We start from the raw sequence: 17,170 nt of genomic DNA on the forward strand, positions 1-17,170 counted from the left end.
GCCATTCCCCAAGAAACCTTCCAGCTCCTGATTGTCCGTATGCCTGCGAGAGTGGAAACTGTCATCAAGACTGAGGGTGGGCCAACACCATACTGAATTCCAGCATCACCGATGGAGGGCTCCACGAACTTGTAAGTCATTTTCAAGCAGGTGTCCGGTTACTTTTGATCACATAGTGTATCATTGTGAAATCCAGGATATTTTACTGATTCTTCCTATTTACAATCTAGGATCAAAGAAAATGCACGTACCTCTTCTGTAACTTGTCTTCGTTGTTTTTTACTCATCTTTCCCTTGTATGTTTTACACGCTAGTAAAACTGCGGTTAACAGTGACGGCTCCTTCTCGGCGGCTGGACGCTCTCTCAGGGAGTCAGACAATGTATTACAGCACCTCACAAGTGACGGTAATAGACCGTCGCCAACGTGCAGCCTACGTATCGCCGCTCGTAGCGCAGAACGCGGCGATCACAATACCGCTAGTGCACTGACGACCGATAAATCAACAAGACAAGGTCGCCAGTTTTTAAGACCCTCTCTCCTGTTGTAAATGAGGGGGGACTGTTCCCGTGTGGGGGGCGTACTGACGTAACTGCAGACTTCCGCAAGTTGCGACGGCATACGGTAAAGGACAGCAGATTCTCAAGACGCCGGCGCGGCCGTATCCTGTTGGTTAGCGCGCGTTACTAACCAGGCGTCATTAGCGTGAAGGAAAAAAAAAAAGGTTACTGAGCCAGCGAAAGTGCGTCGCTGTTAGCAAATGTGTACCACAGCGAAGGTTGCCCCTGTCGATATGTTCCACATCACATCCGCGACGTGCAGCTAGAAACGGGTACAAAGGCTTTGTTGTTTTTCACTTCGGAAACATCCGGCTTAGTAACAAGACACCGGAGCAGTTCCGCGTCTCTATTGCCTCTAACAGTTATCTGATTTCTGGGAAACGCGATACTACTCGAAAATGAATAGATGGTCGTCAAATGAATGAAACTGCACATATGTCAATATGTCGCACATGCAGAGAATTTCAGGACGAACGGAAAATATTTCATGAGATGGTGGAGTAGATCATAATGGTTTAAAGTCATCTGAGTACATGAATATGGGGTGGATGGAGATAAAATCAGTATTTATGAAAGATGTATCTAATCTAGATGGCGTTCGGAAATTCTCGTTACAAACTTCTAGGACTTGTGGAGGGGAGTAAGCAGATAATAATCTGAATTGGGGGCAACGGTCTTGCCGCAGTGGATACACCGGTTCCCGTCAGATCACCGAAGTTAAGCGCTGTCGGGGGTGGCCGGCATTTGGATGGGTGACCATCCGGACCGCCATGCGCTGTTGCCATTTTTCGGGGTGCACTCAGCCTCGTGATGCTGACCGAATAGTAGCGGCTCCGGTCACAGCAAACCGTCGTAACGACCGGGAGAGCGGTGTGCTGACCACACGCCCCTCCTATCCGCATCCTTATCTAGGTATGACACCGCGGTCGGATGGTCCCGATGGGCCACTTGTGGCCTGAAGACGGAGTGCTTTTTTTAATCTGAATTGGAACCCATGTCCAGAAGCATACCGTTTTCATGCTACAACCATTCCAAAGCATGGGAACACGACCACCTTTACAAGTAACTGACTAAGCGTGAGCCAGTAAATCACTTGTTTTACAGGTCCGCGCACTGATAGCCAAAGAAATTGCTCGGGTTCTCTTCATCGTGATGCAATACGGCCTCTTCGAGTTCTGGTGTGCGGCGTCTGCTTGAAGCACCACATTCATGCCTTCTGACGGTGAAGCTACCCTTTTCGAAGACGTTGTGTAATTGTGGTGAGAGGGGTACGCGATGGACTCGGACGTTGTGGAGAACGATCTTGATGAAGGCGACGAGCAGCTCTCCTATTGCCGTGAGTTTCGCCATTTAGAAGGATCATGTCGGTGTATTCTGAAAACGTGTATTCAGCCATTTTGATCTAACATTCAAAGACACGTGAATGACGCCCGAACGAGTTCACAGAGGTAGGATTGATGTCAAATGTCACCAGCCGATCCTATGAGATCACCCCTGCCCCAACCCCTTCCCATCTCCCGCCCATGATTACCCTGTTGCGTACCCACCCAACAAACTGGATTTGAAACGGCTGTGGCACGGAAACGCCACGTTTCCTGACATAATTCCTGTTCATATTATTACGTACTCACTTACCGCTACGTCCTACAAGTTTGAAACGGAAATTTCAGAATATCGTGTTTACTAGGAGAAGTCTTTGAGGGGCGACTAACAGGAATGTTAAGGTAATTTATTGATGTAAAAAAAATATTAATCACAATTTGCTTTCTTCTTCCATGAATTCCAGAAGTCACTACTCTGCGGTGACTAAGTTCAGTCCGTGCGTCTTGACTTCACTGCAGTCCCGCTTGGTTGAACACCTCGCTGTTGCCCACTGATATTCAATGTTCTGCTTACACTCACGACCCGCTAATAATAGTGCGTGCTTTGACCGCAAAAATACCAGAAAATTAGCTACATCTTATAAATATTTATCATACAGTGGTCATAATAGCTGTTGCATACTGCATTATTGTCAGTACTGCAAATAATGGTTCAAATGGCTGTAAGCACTATGGGACTTAACTGCTGAGGTCATTAGTCCCCTAGAACTTAGAACTACTACTTAAACCTAACTAACCTAAGGACATCACACACATCCATGCCCGAGGCAGGATTCGAACCTGCGACCGTAGCGGTCCCGCGGTTCCAGACTGCAGCGCCAGAACCGCGCGGCCACTTCGGCCGGCACTGCAAATAATACGCCGGCCACTGTGGCCGAGGGGTTCTAGACGCTTCAGTTGGAAACCGCGCTGCTGCTACGGTCGGAGGTTCGAATCCTGCTTCGGGCATGGATGGATGTGTGTGATATCCTTAGGTTAGTTAGGATTCTAATTCTAGGAGACTGATGACCTCAGATGTTAAGTCCCATAGTGCTTACAGCCATTTGAACAAATTTTGCAAATAATACGAAACGAAACTGATTTTTTTCTGTCAGGTCCAACCATAAGAAAAAACCACAAACAAACAAACAAAAACAAAACCTTACAGAAGATTCCACTGCAAATACTACAGTTTCTGCCCATTGTTATGTTGCATAGCACTTCGTTTAGCCGGCCGCGGTGGTCGAGCGGTTCTAGGCGGTTCACTACGGAACCGCGCATCTGATACTGTCGCAGGTTCGAATCCTGCCTCGGGCATGGATGTGTGTGATGTCCTTAGGTTAGTTACGTTTAAGTAGTTCTAAGTTCTAGGGGACTGATGATCTCAGATGTTAAGTCCCATAGTGTTCAGAGCCATTTGAACCATTTTGAACTTCGTTTATGAAGTAACTGGCTCTCTTTGTAATTTTTAGACACTTTTGGAAACGATTAGGGAAATTCCTTACGAAATTGATCGTGGAGGGGTTCGTGTCGTATGGTCACGAAACCTCCTTTTGTGGAGTAGGCAGCAGTGGGACGCAACGCTCTTTTCTGATGAGACACGTATCGGTCTCCACCTTGAAAACACTGATATTCATGTTTGGAGGCAACGGGGACAGAGTTTACAGCCTAACTGAATCGTAGGCTGCCATCCATATCAAGATGGTTTAGTACTGTTTTTGGGTGGCATCATGTATGGCCGCACAACCGCATTTTTGCCAATTCATGGGAGGATGACTGCTATGAAGAACCGGAACGACATCCTACAGGTGTTTTGGTCCTTTTGGTGAACATACTGGAATGAGAATCATGCTAATGGACGACAATTCACGTCCCCATTGTCACAATCTTGTGAACACCTTCCTAGTGTAAGTAGACTGTTTAGGTTCTTATATTGGTAACGACACCGCCACCTAGCGCTCTGTATGAAAATCACTGGCTGTGCTGTGTGCAGTCTGTGGCTGGGTGGCATAGTTGGAATTTGCTATTGTAGTGTTGGGCAGTTGGCTGTTAATAGCGCGTAGCGTTGCGCAGTTGGAGGTGAGCCGCCAGCAGTGGTGGATGTGGGGAGTGAGATGGCGGAGTTTTGAGAGCGGATGATCTGGACAGAGACAGTAAATTTGTAATATTGGATATCATGGACTGATATAGATATTATGACTTTTGAACACTATTAAGGTAAATACATCGTTTGTTCTCTATCAAAATCTTTCATTTGCTAACTATGCCTATCAGTAGTTAGTGCCTTCAGTCGTTTGAATCTTTTATTTAGCTGGCAGTATTGGCGCTCGCTGTATTGCAGTAGTTTTAGTAACGAAGATTTTTGTGAGGTAAGGGATTTGTGAAAGGTATAGGTTATTGTTAGTCAGGGCCATTCTTTTGTAGGGGTTATTAAAAGTCAGATTGCGTTGCGCTAAAAATATTGTGTGTCAGTTTACTGTTGATCAGAATAGGGAAAGAGCGAAATGTCTGAGTACGTTTAGTTCTGCTCAGCTGTTTGAAAATCAAATAATGTAAGAGGTTTATCGGCACAGCAATTCATTAGTTTTTCTAAGGGGACGTTGCAACGCCCACATTGTCACAATCTTGTGAACACCTTCCTAGTGAGCACAGAATCAGTCGGATGGAATGGTCTACTTATTATCCAGATATCAACTGCATTGAGAACGAATGGGTCTTTTTAACACGAGCTGTCTGCATTCGTCTGTTCCAACAGAAACCTTACAGGGCATCACAGAGGCTGCTGTTGAGGAATGGAACAATACCCCACAGGATTATCTGGGCAGTTTGGTAAGGACTTGAACACAGGTAACCAGTACGTAATTAAGTACTGCAAGAGCAGCCATTACTAGCAATTTGACTGACTCGCAATTAAGACTACACACTCTGCTATACAATACAACATACTTCAGACAGCATAACAGACTTTAGCACAGTCGCGCTCATAGAATTTGCCAGGAATTGGGCTTTAAATAAACATGTATTACTCCAGCTCTATGCAGTTGGAGCAATTTCCACCGTAAGTTAGAACCAATAAATTACGTAACAGGCACAGGTAGTACTTGTAAGCAAAACGGTACCTACAGGTCGGGGAACTCCCCCACACAAAACGCGACAGCACGTTTGAGGTACCACAGCCCAAAGCAGAAGTCGTAAAGGACCACCCAACAGTTAATCGTACCAGAACGATCATGGTTGAGAAAACAGCTTCCCCAGCAGAATTAACACAGCTGAAGGTGGCAGCGGCAAATAGACGGTACGGTGGTAGGATGCAGGCGGTTGTATTCAGGCCTCTGCACGGCTGCACTGTCCTTCAGCCGTAGCAAAGGCCCCAGTTCCGCTATTAGCGTGAACTCTCACGCCATGTCGTCCACTCACTAGCGGTGCTTCCGTACTCGGCCAAAACAAACTCCGGGCTCGCATGGCCCACCACCAACCACAGCACGACCAGTACTGCAATGACGAAGACTGACAGGCTCAATGCCATTTCTCGGTAAACAGCGTAACTTCCACGGCGTCTCGCAGCTGCGTCCTCTCCCCATCGAATCGTTCCGCGCACGCCTAAATAGGCGACGGTGGGCAATCGCCTTGCGGCAAAGAGCGGGGGCAAGAGAGAGCCGACACAGTAAACACTCCAGAGATAAGTTACGGCTCACATATATATCTCTACAGTATAAAATTGCCGCGCGGGATTAGCAGAGCAGTCGGAGGCGCTGCAGTCATGGACTGTGCGGCTGGTCCCGGCGGAGGTTCGAGTCCTCCCTCGGGCATGGGTGTGTGTGTTTGTCCTTAGGATAATTTAGGTTAAGTAGTGTGTAAGCTTAGGGACTGATGACCTTAGCAGTTAAGTCCCATAAGATTTGACACACACATTTGAACATTTTTAGTATAAAATTGTTTTTCCACTAAACAATCCTGTGGATGAGATTTTTCACTCTTCAGCGGAGTGTGCGCAGAATGAAACTTCCTGGGAGATCAAAACTGTGTGCCGGACCGAGATTCGAACTCGGGTCCTTTACCTTTCGCGGGCAAGTGCTCTACCATCTGAGCTACCCAAGCACGACTCACGTCCCATGCTCACAGCTTTACTTCTGCCAGTATCTCGTCTCCTACCTACCAAACTTTACGGAAGCTTACTCTGTTGTCCTTGGGGTGGGAAACAGTCCCTAAAGGCAGAAGAATTATCAATGATCAACGGCGTAAGGATGCAGAAGGCAATGAAACCACTGCACTAGAGACACATAACGTGGATCCACAGGACATGTGGGCTGTAATTGAAAAAAAGTGTCATGATGATATCTCCATTGGAAAAAGATACCGAAATAGCACCCATGCGGATGTCGGGGAGCATACTGCCAAGACGGAGGTGACGATGAGAAAAGTATTGAATAACCAACGAAAGGATTACGTTCTACGAGTCGTGGCGTGGAATGTCAGTGGCTCGAACGTGGTAGGGAAGCTAGAAAATCCGGAATGGGAAATGCAAAGGCTCAATCTAGATTTAGTAGGGTTCAGTGAAGTGAAATGGAAAGAAGACAAGGATTTCTGCTCAGAAGAGTATAGGATAATATCAACAGCAGGTAGCCGGACGAAGTGGCCGTGCGGTTAAAGGCGCTGCAGTCTGGAACCGCAAGGCCGCTACGGTCGCAGGTTCGAATCCTGCCTCGAGCATGGATGTTTGTGATGTCCTTAGGTTAGTTAGGTTGAACTAGTTCTAAGTTCTAGGGGACTAATAACCTCAGCAGTTGAGTCCCATAGTGCTCAGAGCCATTTGAACCATTTTTTCAACAGCAGCAGAAAATGCTATAACGGGAGTAGGATTCGTTATGAACAGGAAGGTAGGGCAGAGGGTGTGTTACTGTGAACAGTTCAATGATAGGTTGCTGTTATCAGAGTCGACAGCAAACTGACACCGACAGCAATAGTCATGTATTCATGTCGACGTTGCAAGCTGAAGATGAAGAAATAGAGAAAGTATATGTGGATACTGAACGGGTGATACAGTATGTTAAGGGAGATGAAAATCTAGTAGCACGGGGGACTGGAATGCAGATGTAGGAGAAGGAACAGAAGAAAAGGTTACAGGTGAATGTGGGCTTGGGACAAGGAGTGAGAGACGAGAAAGACTAATTGAGTTCTGTAATAAATTTCAGCTAGTAATAGCGAATACTCTGTTCAACAATCACAAGAGGTGAAGGTATAGTTGGAAAAGGCCAGGTGATAAGGGAAGATTTCAGTTAGATTACGTCATGGTCAGGCAGAGACTCCGAGATACTCCTTTGTAAGACGTACCCAGGAGCAGATACAGGTTCAGATCAAAATGTGGTAGTGATGAAGAAAAGGCTGAAGAGATTACTCAGGAAGAATCAATACGCAAAGACCAAGAACTGAAGTAAGGTCATGAGCAAGGCTACCTGCAGTACTCCGTGGCCGTCTGCGGGCACTGATGGTGAGATATCGGCCTTCTTGTGGTGTTGTACACTGTGGACGTCCCGTACTGTAGCACCTGGACACGTTTCCTGTCTGCTGGAATCGTTCCCAGATCACACTTTCTGGCACACGTAGGGTCCGTGCAACGGCCTGCTGTGTTTGTCCAGCCTCCAGTCGCCCTAGTATTCTATCCCTCATAAGGTCATCAATATATGTTCTTTGAGCCATTTTCAACACACACTCACCATTAGGACATCTGAAAACGTCTGCACACTTATTCGCTGCACCGTACTCTGACATGCACCGACAAACCTCTGCGTAAGTGGACTGCTGCCAGCGCCACCGTGAGACGGCCGCAGGTCAAATGCGCCGCATGGTCATTCCCCGAGGCGATTTAAACCCGCAAACCGCCCACCAGAGCGTTGTTTTACCACGTATCAGCATTATCCTTAATTTATGAGCATGAGTGTACCATCCGCCACGATCACGCAAGACAGTCTTTCGTCCGTTTTATGACTTGGCGGATGATGATCTCCGCTTTCCCTGTGTACGGCATAAATCTCCTATACCCTGCCTCTAGAAGCACCAAACGCTTCGGCTTCCTTGGGTACTGCCGGCCGCAGTGGCCGAGCGATTCTAGGCCCTTCAGTCCAGAACCGCGCAACTGCTACGGTCGCTGGTTCGAATCCTGCCTCGGGTATGGATGTGTGTGATGTCGTTAGGTTAGCTGGGTTTAAGTAGTTCTAAGTTCTAGGGGACTAATGACCACAGATGTTAACCCCCATAGTGTTCAGAGCCATTTGAACCTTGGGTACTGAAGTACACACCATACGAGACCCAAAATTCGCCCAAATTGGAATTCGCTAAACTCCGAAATAATGCACTCACAACTGCACAGAACATTATTCCGACCACGTGTGACACTTACAAGGTATTGAGGACATTGCCGCTCTTTGTCAAATACAACAGTGCAACCTGCTGGCTTGGCTAGCATCTGCGTTTATGTCCAAGCATGCTTTTCTCACAGTGTTTCCATATTTCTGTTTGCAAGACGCCACTCGGCTATGGCTGAACATAAACAATGTCTTTGATCTACAGCGAATGAACCTGTTAGAAATGCATGTCGCCTCCCTGTGACTCAGACGTTTTTAATTAACTGCACGCACAGGAAACAGAAAGGGTAGGGGTGACCCTGACAAACGACCCGTGGATGTGTCTCTTGCTGAAATTAATGGTCATAATAGTGATGAAAGGGTTCATATCTAAATACTGAAGTGAAGGACAGGTAACTTAGACCATCGTTTATTACAAAATATTCCACAGGAGGAACAGCAAATGCCAAACAAATTTTATAGTTAACTCACACACGGGAGATCAATACAAATTGTAACATGAAATCCGAATAATTAAACAACTGCCAGAATCTGAGCATCAAAGTCTGTCGGGAAGGGAAGAACGTATTATGGTAATTAAATCACGAGGCCCTCAAGGAAATTAACTACACGGTCTGCATCGGACATAATGATTGCGTCGTTATGGTAGGAAAACACACGCAGGAACACAAATAACTGAATTATGGTCAAACTGTCGACTGCCAGAGCATGATTTGAAGTGTTATCCTCCTGTGGTTTCACTGAAAACTCATCTACTCCTAACATCTCTCCTCACTTTGTTTCCAGAACTTACCAAGGGACAAGCTGCGAGTTAAACAACTACAGACCCCATATGTGCAGCATTAGCTTCCCCTGGATTGCAGAGGGGTTGAGTTTCTTGCCTCGGCCCCTGTCCAACCACAGAGAACTGCCACGGCTCGGTCCTAAACAAGAGTACCACTCTCCTTTGCGTCCTAATTCAGAATATTGGTTTGTGTCCCGATGGAGAAAAGAAAACGACGCCCCTCTAAGCTTTCTGCGGAAAGACCTCCAAAAATTACTGACTGACCCATCAAGCAGAATCTTACAAGTGAAAGGTCACCATATATTGTCGCCCAAATTGTAGTCATACAGAGAACACTTAATAGAGCAACAAAATCTGCTTTCACCATAAAAATTGTAGCTGCTATTGACTATTAAAACACGAGATATCATGAGTCAAAATTACGACGAGACTACTATAGATACGATTGATTTATTACACAAATGTATTATTTGAGACAAATAGTCAGTAATACGACATGAAACACGCTATAACAGAGTTTACGTGGTTGACTGAACTATCGGAGGCAACCCGCCAGGTTAGCCGAGAGCTCTAATGCGCAGCTTCCTGGTCTGGGTAGGCGCGCCGGCTCCGGATCATTGACGACTAGGGCCGGTGTGCCGGCCAGCCTGGATGTGGTTTTTAGGCGTTTTTCCACATCCCACTAGGTGAATACCAGGCTGGTCGCCACGTCTCGGCTCAGTTACACGACTTGCAGACATCTGCACACGTTCACACTAATCCGTGGATTACACTCGACGCAGACAGCTGGGGTACACTACTTCTATCCTGGGGGATGCAGGGTGGTGGCAGGAAGAGCATCCAGCCACCGCTTAACATTAACATTGCCAAATCCGTACCTAACCACGCCGACCCTGCGCAACCGCGGGATAAAGGGACAAGTGAAAGAAAGAAAGAAAGAATAGAAAGAAAGAAAGACTGCACTATCGGAGGCAAGAAAAAACGCGAATCTGGTTAAGTTGGAGAGTCGTCCCGCTCAGAACTGGAAATACACCAACGATTGAAGGCGTATGAAGTGGTCTCTATGTCATATGTTAATGTCATTGACAGAAGATACCATAATTGTATCTGTCTTAATTTCACAAAATTTTTGTATGGACGGAAGAAAATGTCGGCCGGTATCAGAATGACTGTGCACTTTGCTGGAATCAGCTTCGTGATGGATTCAGCGGCATCAGTAATTAGTGTTGTATAGTTCGTCATCCCTATTGTCTGTCCAGAAAGAAAAGAAGGGCTTTTATTTTTTCTTGTATATCTGATCACATTACCTGGTCTAGAAAGACTTTCAAATCCCTCTTCCTCATGTTAGAAGATTAGCTGGCGAACGTCTTTATGTTCGGTAAACTTATTAGTATTTGCAGGAAAATCACCGGTGGGTTCCGTTACAAAGACGTAAAAGTGGGATTGCAGCATACTATCCATCACAATCCCATGCATTATCGTATAGGAGTGTGTGGTTGCCATTAAGGATCCAACTGATTCAAACACATGCTTACTTCCCTTCACTGAGAGAGTCCGTCCAGATCGTCACTCTATTAAATCTTGACTTGTCGGCATTACTTACTTGATATGGTGACACACGTTTTTCCTCAATGAGAAACCTGATTCTTCTCACAAACTGTAAGCTTTTTGTTGAATATCGGCATTCTCCCCAACCAACCGCTTGCTAATTTTCCTTGTTATTTTGTAATAGACAATCTTATCCTTACATTTAAATTTCCTTACCCCCGAGTTGGAAACTTTGAACTGCAGTGAACTGCGCAGGTTTGGTCTATTCTTTATTTTCAGTCCCCAAAGTCTCAATGTTCGGTCACGTGTTATTTCGTTTCCCTGTCTCTTTGCTATAAAATTATCAGGATTCACGATTTATCATACCCTGCAGAACTTTTGGTTTTGACAAATGACTTTGTTTCAGCCTGTTTTCAAAGTTTTGTAACACAGTATTGCAGTTTATTTTCATTTTCTGTGCCAACACTGTTGCAATTATCAGGCGCCGTGTCACATCAGTTGCTAATCCGGGATGACACAGACAGGGAAGATCAAAATTTCCATCTTTGTCCCGTGTTTTTTTTTTTTTTTTTTTCTTTTGCCCATAACTTGCACGCATCAGGCAGATATCCTTCTGAAAACTTCGTTGGTTTTCTTGGAGCGATGGCTGATAAGATGAACAGCTGCTTCCCTGAAAATCCGCCACCGGTGATGTTGTTTCGTCCCTCACTGCCTTGGCACTTTCATTTTCTTCATTTGATGGCTCTCCGTCTGATGCCTCTTTGTCTATTAAAGGTGTAATAACTTGTGTTATTACAGCATCCTCTTCTGTCAACTGTTGCTTTATTTGTCCATAAATAACACGCTTTTCTCCTGTAGGTACATCTTCTGCAATAGAAAAGCACTCAACCAACAGTTTCATAATTACTGCCCGACTTATTGTCCAAGGTGAAACACTTACTGACTGTAAACACACTTCCACACCACAAACATAATCTGTTCTAACAGCAAATACAAATACTTCTGACGTATTGTGAGCACTACGTTGCTTGTAGGGGGATACGTAAATGAATGGCTTCAGTAGAGAAGTGACACCTATCACTGTCCCACCTACACGTATTTCTCCCTTTGCTGTTAATACTTTTACAGCATGGCTGCTAAAACTTTACTAAGAATTTTTTTCTACTGGGTAACAAAACAAAAATTCTTTCGTTCGGTTCTCCGCGAGAACTAACGAGACCTTCCATTGTTAGGAATGCCCCTAATGAGAGGCCACTTAGCAAAGCCTCTTTCCGAAAACTTTGTTATTACTCTTTGTTTTTCAGTAAATTTACAACAATTTGGGGCAAGTCCCCACTGGGAAAATTATGGAAGCCCTGGCCAATCCGAAATAAATCACTCTTCTGCCTCTATAAAAGATGACGCCGATTCTGCAACTCTGGGTAATTTTAAGGACATCATGTACTAACCCACCGACTAACCCTTTAGGTAATTAACCTGTATCTGTAGGTTGATGCTCAATGAAGACTATAAACTATCATTTGTTACGCAAGGATTTTTAATTAACGTTAAATTATGACCCTACAGGCTTAAAAATCTTAGTGGAATAGTGACACTGCAATTTAATTTTGTGACAAAGAGAGTTACGTATGTAATGATAGTCGAAGTTACCATAAGTTCTATCATTTACTATAAATCCTAACACAAAACGAGTGCAGTAGTTGCGCTGAGATATGACACCAACATGTTTAATAACATTCTATTAACTGACAAATTATCACAAAAACATAACACAGCTACAAGTAACTAAACGTCGCGGAGATTCAAGAAAGGAACCGATACGTAAGTTACTACTTTATTAGCACAAATGATCCCTTTCCGCCATCTGACGACAGTGACAGTCAAAAGTTGTGTTCGCCAGACGGACGTCTTCCTCCTAGACATCAACATTCTAGCGTTTACTGAGTACGTTGCGACCCATACTCGCCAAACCGATTCCAGAGCTTACCATTTTTTTAACATCGTTTTGTTGTCCGCCAGTGCTGCTGTCGGATGATCCCTGTGAATACCCAAAAGTTATCTAACGGAGACTTTACACCATGCTCCAGTTGGAGCTGCAAAGTTAAAATCACTACTTCTCACACCGAATCCTGCGAGCAGAATTTGAAGTGATTCTCTCACTAGCAGCTGACGAAGTGCCACCTCATTTCCTCCTGTCTTCCCTCGTAGTATTCGCCCCTTTCTCGACAGCCAGTCCTACCCTCTCACGGGCAGTCAACCAATTACAAGACTCAATTCTCGTGGAGCGTCCTCTCACTTCTCTGCGATTTTCCGAAACTACTGCGTCAGACCAGGCTGATCAATGAATTTCTCACATTTTCGCAGCAAAAGGCCTACAGTTGAGGAAGGAATGCTTTTTGGCTCTGTCCTGTCGGTGCCTCAAAGGAGCGCGACAACATGTTGTTTCCTACCACCATGAAAAAATTCCTACCTGCTTTATACACTGAAGAGCCAAAGACACTGGTACACCTGCCTAAAACCGTGCAGGGCCCCCGCGAGCACGCAGAAGTGCCGCAACAGGACGTGGTATGGATTCGGCTAAAGTCGAACTAGTACTGGAGGGACTTGACACCGTGAATTCTGCAGGGCTATGCATAAATCCGTAAGAGTATGAGTTTGGTGGCCAGCGGAAGTGTTGAAACACAGAAGAGTGTTCCTGGAGCCACTCTGTAGCAATTGTGGACGTGTGGGGTGTCGCATTGTCCAGCTAGACTTGCCCAAGTCCGTTGGAATTCACAATGGACTTGAATGGATGCAGGTGATTAGATAGGATGCTTGCGTACGTGTCACCTGTCAGAGTCGTATCTAAACGTATCAGAGGTTCCATATCACTCCAACTGCACACTCCCCACACCATTAAAGAGACTCCACCACCTGCTGACATGCAGGGTCATTGGATTCATGAGGTTCTCTCCATACCTGTACGCGTCCATCCACTCGATACAATTTGAAACGAGACTCGTCCGACCAGGCAACATGTATCCAGTTATCAACAGTCCAATGTCGTTGTTGACGGGCCCAGGCGAAGTCATCAAGGCTCCGAAAGCCCATACTGATGATGTTTCGTTGAATTGTTCGCACGCTTTGTTGATGGGCCAGTATTGAAATCTGCAGCAGTTTGCGGGAAGGTTGCAAAAAAGTGGTTCAAATGGCTCTGAGCACTATGGGACTTAACATCTGTGGTCATCAGTCCCCTAGAACTTAGAACTAATTAAACCTAACTAACCTAAGGACATCACACACATCCATGCCCGAGGCAGGATTCGAACCTGCGACCATAGCGGTCCCGCAGTTCCAAACTGAAGCGCCTAGAACTGCTCGGCCACACTGGCCGGCGAAAGGTTGCACTTGTGTCTCGTTGAACGATTCTCTTGAGTCATTGTTGGTCCCGTTCTTGTAGGATCTTTTTCCGGCCGCAGCGATGTCGGAGATTTGACGTTTTACGGGATTCCTGATATTCACGGTACACTCGTGAAATGGTCGTACGGGAAAATCCCCACTTCATCGTTACCTCGGAGATGCTGTATCCCATCGCTCGTGCGCCGACTATAACACCACGGTCAGACTCACTTAAATCTTGATAACCTGCCATTGTATCAGCAGTAAGCGACGTAACAACTGCTCCAGACACATCTGAATACGCATGCCTATACCACTTTCTTTAGCGCTTGAGTTTATATATAGGAGGGCCAAGCTACAAGTATTTCTGGGACGAGAAAGTTGCAGTCTCACACTTACAGAACCTTCACGACTTGCCTGCCGAGAGCATAGAGCCTTAAATACCTGTGGCTTTCACAGAGCTTGCGTAATGTCCACCGGTATATTGCTCTCCTATCGATAGAGTGGCGCCGTCTTCTCTGCATTCTCCGCCCATGACTCATTGTTGGCCGCCTCCAGGGACCTTTACTGTATTTTACAACGCCTTCAGTTGCAGAGAAGCATTTTAGGAACGTGGAAACGGCTGTCATCTCGTGCGGAATTCCAACGACGGCGTTACCTGCTGACAGCGTTGTATTGGCTCTGGACGGGCGTCCGCTTACCCCGTCCAGTGCACACAATAACCTCCGCCGAACGCTGTCCTACCTGGTGTCGGCGCCGCCTTTACAACCTGCGTTTAGTTAATGGTACCCATCGACCCCTTTTGACCTGCTGTCTGTCAGTGAAACTGCCAGCCCAGTCAAACACAATTCTCAAGAAATAAAACGCCTACAACTACTACAAGTATTGACTGTCACTAACGGATAATCTTTTATTATAACGAAGGAATACACTATTTTCAAATCAAATTAATTCAATCTACGTATCACTCTACATAATTTGCTACTCTAGTATCACGTGCCTTTTGAGAGCGTCGTCAGTGGAGTCTTTTTGTGTGTCACAAAAATGGAACGGTGGAATTTAGACAAATGTTATGCAATCAAGTTTTGTGTCAAACTTGGGGAATCCGAAGGTGAGACCTGTTTTAAAGTTGAATCTGGCCTATGGGGAACATTCCTTATCAAGAGCACAAGTTTTCCGCTGGCAGAAATCATTTTTGTAAGGACGAGAACACTTTGAAGATCAACGTCGATCAGGGAGACCTTCAACTTCAAAAACTTACGAAAACAACGAAAGTGTGCGTGCTCTTGTGAAATCAGACCGACGTTTAACAATAATGATGATGTGTGACCTGCTAAACACTTTCACCAGACATTAAATTTTGATTTGCACATGCGAAATGTTTGTGCCAAAATGGTGCCAGAAACCTTACAACTGAGCAGAAGGTCTAAGAAACATGTGCATTGATGTTTTTGAGAGGATTGTCAATAACCACGATTGGTTCGCTGTTGTGATCGTGGGTGACGAATCCCTGATTTTTGCGTACGATCCTGAAACAAAGCGGCAAAGCGAGGAGCGATACACTGGGCCATCTTCTCGACCGAAACAGGCTCAAAATGCAAATCGGAAACTAACAAAAAAAAGCCTTTCTTGGCATTAGGGATATCGTGCATATAGAATTTGTTCCTCCAGAGGTATCCTTAAAAAGCTCAGGAAAAGTATACTCGAGTGAGACCGGACACTGCAGACAAGTGGATGACGCATCATGACACTGCCCCAAAACAGACGGTCACTTACATCACGGAATTTTTTTACCTCAGAAGCCATTCCTATTATTCCACAGCCCCCATATTCACCTGACCTTAGTCTTGCCACTTTTTTATTTTCCCGAAATTGAAATGGCTCAAATGGCTCTGAGTACTATGGGACTCAACTTCTGAGGTCATTAGTCACCGAGAACTTAGAACTAGTTAAACCCAACTAACCTAAGGGCATCACACACATCCATGCCCGAAGCAGGATTCGAACCTGCGACCGTAGCTGTCTCGCGGTTCCAGACTGCAGCGCCTAGAACCGCACGGCCACTTCGGCCAGCCCGAAATTGAAAAATGTCTGAAAAAGACGTCATTTTGGGACTTTGGAGAACTTTCAAAAGAATGTGACATGTTAAAGGCCCTACCAGCTGAAGGCTTTCAGTGCTGCTATGAAGACTGGGATCAACGACTTCGCCGATGGGAAGTACTTTGAAGGGGACAATATTTTTGGATCAGAAAAATAAAAACTTTGGTACATAGCAAGCAAGTCTCATTACTTCCTCACACACGTCGTACAGTCCAAACTGAAGCGCCATCTTTGTTCACCAGACAGGCGCCAGCCATAATATGGTCAGATGCCTAACTATGCCTAATGTGCCTGTGACTGCCCCACTGTGGTCTCTGCGTGGTATTATCTGCAGCCAGCACGATGGCCAAGAATCTCAGGACATGGTCTGTGCTCGACAAAGCAGCGCCTCCCCCGACCGCATGATCGCCCAGACATCGTATGCCATCGCTGACCGACATAGGGGAATGGGAGACTGGACCACCCAGCCTGATGGCGACCCGTTTATGTGAGGGGCTAGGTACGCCACCATACACTGCACTCCGGGATCGCGTTGCCACCTGCGGCTGGCCAAGGACCGCACCAAAACTCACAAGAGAACGAAACGACGCGACGCAGGGATAACTGATATACCTCAAACTTTGTACACCTTCAGTAGGCAATTAAAACAACATAATGTGAAAGGAGTAAAGTGCACTGCTCCGACAGTTCCAAGAAAATCGCAAGAGAACTTTTATACGTCTGTTATGTAACAGACGTATCTATGTGTGGGTGGTACACGTTAGGGTTTATGGTGATCAATAGGTTTGCGTTCGAGTTACGCAAAACGAACGTGTATGAGGAGACGGTTTGACTCCCACTGAAACCGGTCATATTATTTAATTTGTACTACATTTGAGAGGTGATAAAATTAAAAGATCCACGTGTATTTGCATGAAGTTTTACTGAATTTCATGTTATTTGACTACCTTTAATTACATTTAATTATTAGAACAAACATATTTATAACTATCGACAAGTAAATGAAGAAACTTATAAAGTTTTCCTGAAAATGTATGCCTGTCGTTATCTGCGAAATCTCTTATACATGCAGTCTGGT

At 45.5% G+C, this 17,170-nt stretch overlaps 1 pseudogene; it reads left to right on the forward strand.

The window, feature by feature from the left end:
- The first annotated feature begins 1,225 nt into the window (after nucleotides 1–1,225).
- LOC126254418 (5S ribosomal RNA) lies at nucleotides 1,226–1,343 on the forward strand (annotated as a pseudogene).
- Nucleotides 1,344–17,170: the final 15,827 nt, after the last annotated feature.

Source organism: Schistocerca nitens, chromosome 4 (genome assembly GCF_023898315.1).
Source record: "Schistocerca nitens isolate TAMUIC-IGC-003100 chromosome 4, iqSchNite1.1, whole genome shotgun sequence".
NCBI classification, from domain to species: domain Eukaryota; kingdom Metazoa; phylum Arthropoda; class Insecta; order Orthoptera; family Acrididae; genus Schistocerca; species Schistocerca nitens.